Here is a 4566-nt window from a genome sequence, read left to right as displayed (position 1 = left end):
ATTAAATCCCTTGGCCTTTTCTTCTTCAAGTTTTAACTCTCTAGCCTTGCCAATAATTCTTTTACCATTTTCCGGAGCTCTTACCAAAATTCTCAACATTTTTGGATACTCCTAAAACCTCGTCCTAGTTCAAACCCATTTGAATTAAATTCAAATGAGTTTGAATTCTTTTCGTTCGATCTTCGCCATTTCTATTTTCTTGGAACCAGCGCATTTTTGTGAGTCTGGGAAAATAGCCCCCTTGCACAAATCCTTTCCTATCCCTCCTTTTCTTTTCTTCTCTCTAATTATTTTCTTTTAAAAGAAAGATGAGGGGGGAGGTAGTGCAACAGCCCAGCTGGCAGGCCCATCTGCAGGCCCAGCCGAACCCCCTCCTAATCCCTCTCCTAAGGCCCAACTCTAACCCTAGCGCTACCTAGCCCGATCCCTGTCGCGCACCTCTCCCTCTCGATCCGTCCCTCGCGCCACCACGAGAGAAGCGCACCGCACTCGACCCCCTCCTCTCGCCCGTGACCCTTTCTCCCTCTCGATCCCCTCCCCTTGTTTCCTTCGAGCGCTTCTGCCTCGCCCTTCCTTCTCCCCCGCGTCGCCATCGCCTCCCTCAGCCGCCTTCCAGCCTTTGCTTCTCCTCGCTGGCAGGACTCCTGCGCCTCCTCCATGGCCCTCCTCCTCCGGCCTCCTCGTCATCCTGCCATGGACGCCGAGCTCGAAGCTCCGACCGACCCTGCCTCCATGACCTTTGCTGAGCAAGTCCCTCTCCTGGAGCCGCTCGCTGCTACTGCTCTTCACCGAGGCGTCAAGTTCCGTCGATCTGCAGCCATCTCCCTCGCGCCCTTCCTCCTCGCCGTTGTTCTGCTCGAGGACCAGCCCCGCGCACCCCTGTGCTCGTGGGCAGGGGACCCTAAGAGCGCCGCGTAGTCTCCCTACCTCGCCTGCACTGCCGGTGTCAACAACAGCAGCGGACCGGAGCCCCTGCCTTGCTCCACCACATCGCCGCACATCCGGCCATTGGTGTCATACTCCTCACCAGCCCGTTGCTACCTCGAGTAGTCCTGCCACGGGCATCACCTCCCCGACACCCTTGCTGCTACTGCTAGACCACCTCAGTGCCATCAGGGAGTACCATGGCCGCCACCGAGATCCTTGGATTCACCAAGATCGGCAAGTACAATGACATACGGCACACGGACGACCGCTGCACCGAACGCCAAAGTACAAGATGACCCGCGAAGCCCCTGGACGCCATGTACCACTACAACCGTTGTGTTTCGTTTCGTCTTTGTCAAGTACCCATGGATGCCAAGTACCACGATGCCGGTGCCCCTCAAGTTCGGCTACACGAAAATGCCAAGTACCCCTTCATGTCGGCAAGACCCGCAAGTCGGACCCCAAACGATCGATGACTCATGGACCATGTACAACTACCATCGCCTTGGGTTTTGGCAAGTTCATCTAACGATGACCCGAACGGCTACGAAATGCGTAGCACTGCTGTCACCGAAGACCCATGTAACGGAACCGTCAAGTTTGACTACCTTCGTGTGTACCTTTACTTCCCACGATGACCGTGTACAACTACCATCCCGTGCATGTTGCGAAATACCTCTTCAAAACGACCGAGTACCACTACCACCGACCCTCAAAGACCCTGTGGATGGCAAGTTCCTCGTTGTGACCCCGAACACCTACAGAGTGTGTACAACTATGAAACGAGAACAACTACTTCCACTACGAACGTCCCGAGAATGTCTACTTCCTCTACTTTGCACCGAACGTGAACCGTCCCGATTGCATGCTTCGAAGGTGTAACCCCGAGACGACCGCCCGTGAACGAATGCTTGTGTTGTTTGAGATGCATGGCTGGTTGTTGTATCCGCCCGTGAACGTTAGTTGTCCCTCCTCGTTGCCATGCCATCCACCCGTGGGAACCCGGTAAGCTGGGATCACCCCGCCATCTTTTGCACGCTCCCGTCACACTTCCTTTTGCACTGGTATCCATGTGAGCTACCGGATCATTGGAATGTTGCCGTGGCATCATTTTCGGATTCATTGCCGTGGCACCCCTTTCGTTTCCGCCATGACGACAAATGCCTCATATCTTATCATGTCAACATTTTCATAAATATTGCATAAAACTTGCATGATAACAACATCAAGAATGTTTAAAAATTGTTGTTGCACCAAATTGCTAATGCATATGGGGATTTCCCGGATTTGTTGTTTGTTGTATCCAGCCCCTTTTAAATTGCTTAGATAGTTAGTTTGTTTATGCTTCACCCTCTTGCCATGTTAACCAACATTTAATATTGTTGAGTACCTAACCGAGAGAGAACTAAATAAGTCATGTGGTGTTTTCTTCAATATGCAACTCCGTTGCATATTGAGCTCCACTTAATTTGTTGTGTTGTTTGTTGCACTTTGCCATGCCATGCTTCATTAAATCGGACATGCATCATACTTGGTTGTGCATCATGCCATGATTATGTGATGGTCGTTTACCATGTTGTTTGCTTCTTTTCGGTGATGCTTCTTCGGGTTAGTTTCGATAACGTCGCGTTTGTGAGTATCCATTCGACTTCGTCCATTTGTTTTCTTCCTGGACTCGTTCTTCTTCCTTGTGGGATCTCGGGTAAGATGACCATACCCTCGAAATCACTTCTATCTTTGCTTGCTAGTTGTTTGCTATATTGCTATGCCACAATACCTACCACTTGCTATATCATGCCTCCCATATTGCCATGTCAAGCCTCTAATCCACCTTTCCTAGCAAACCGTTGTTCGGCTATGTTACCGCTTTGCTCATCCCCTCTTATAGCGTTGCTAGTTGCAGGTGAAGATTGAAGTTTGTTCCTTGTTGGAACATGGGTTTTGTTGGGATATCATTATTATATCTTGTTTACTTTAATGCATCTATATACTTGGTAAAGGGTGGAAGGCTCGGCCTTATGCCTGGTGTTTTGTTCCACTCTTGCCGCCCTAGTTTCCGTCATATCGGTGTTATGTTCCTTGATTTTGTGTTCCTTACGCGGTTGGGGGAATGGGACCCCCTTGACAGTTTGCTTTGAATAAAACTCCTCCAGCAAGGCCCAACCTTGGTTTTACCATTTGCCACCTAAGCCTTTTTCCCTCGGGTTTCCGGAGCCCGAGGGTCATCTTTATTTTAAACCCCCGGGCCAGTGCTCCTCTGAGTGTTGGTCCACCTTGTCAGTAGCCGGTGGCCACCAGGGGCAACTCTGGGTTGGCCTACCGGAATCTTGGACAATCCAGTGTGCACTGAGAACGAGATATGTGCAGCTCCTATCGGGATTTGGCGGCACATTGGGGCGGTTTTCCTGGTCTTGTTTTACCATTGTCGAAATGTCTTGTAATCGGGATTCCGAGTCTGATCGGGTCTTCCTGGGAGAAGGAATATCCTTCATTGACCATGAGAGCTTGTGATGGGCTAAGTTGGGACACCCCTGCAGGGTTTGAACTTTCGAAAGCCGTGCCCGCGGTTATGGGCAGATAGGAATTTGTTAATGTCTGGTTGTAGAAAACTTGACATTTAACTTAATTAAAATGCATCAACCGCGTGTGTAGCCATGATGGTCTCTTTCCGGCGGAGTCCGGGAAGTGAACACGGTTCTTGTGTTATTCTTGAACGTAAGTAGTTTCAGGATCACTTCTTGATCACTTCTAGTTCACGACTGAGGGAGTCCTGGATTAGGGGTCTCCGGACAGCCGGATTATATCCTTTGTCCAGACTATTGAACTATGAAGATACAAGATTGAAGACTTCGTCTCGTGTCCGGATGGGACTCTACTTGGCGTGGAAGGCAAGCTAGGCAGTACAGATATGGATATCTCCTCCTTTGTAACCGACCTTGTGTAACCCTAGCCCCCTCTGGTGTCTATATAAACCGGAGGGTTTTAGTCCGTAGGACACAATAACATACAATCATACCATAGGCTAGCTTCTAGGGATTAGCCTCTCCGATCTCGTGGTAGATCTACTCTTGTACTACCCATATCATCAATATTAATCAAGCAGGACGTAGGCTTTTACCTCCATCAAGAGGGCCCGAACCTGGGTAAAACATCATGTTCCCTGCCTCCTGTTACCATCTGCCTTAGACGCACAGTTCGGGACCCCCTACCCGAGATCCGCCGGTTTTGACATTCGTCCGCTACAAGACGGGCACCCTTCATGACACCCTCATAATAAATTTTGGGGGTGCGATGCTCCTTGCCCTGCGGCGGTCCTTCCTTGATCAGCTTCACAGCGTCTAGCTTGGCCCATTGCACCTTCACACGGGCGAAAGCCCGGCGTGCACCTTCGATGCAGATGGACCGCTTGACGACTTCCAGCCGTGGGCACGCATACACCAGCCGCCTCACGAGGCCGAAGTAGCTGTTCGGAAGGGCGTCGCCAGGCCACAGCCGGACTATAAGGCCCTTCATGGCATGTTCGGCCGCCTTGTGTAGCTCGACCAACTGCTTTAGCTGGTCGCTCAGAGGCATCGGGTGTTCGGTCCCAGTATACTGGGACCAGAACAGCTTCTCCGTTGAGCTTCCCTCCTCGGCCTG

Source organism: Triticum urartu, chromosome 5, assembly GCF_003073215.2.
Source record: "Triticum urartu cultivar G1812 chromosome 5, Tu2.1, whole genome shotgun sequence".
Lineage (NCBI taxonomy): Eukaryota > Viridiplantae > Streptophyta > Magnoliopsida > Poales > Poaceae > Triticum > Triticum urartu.
This window is presented reverse-complemented; position numbering follows the sequence as displayed.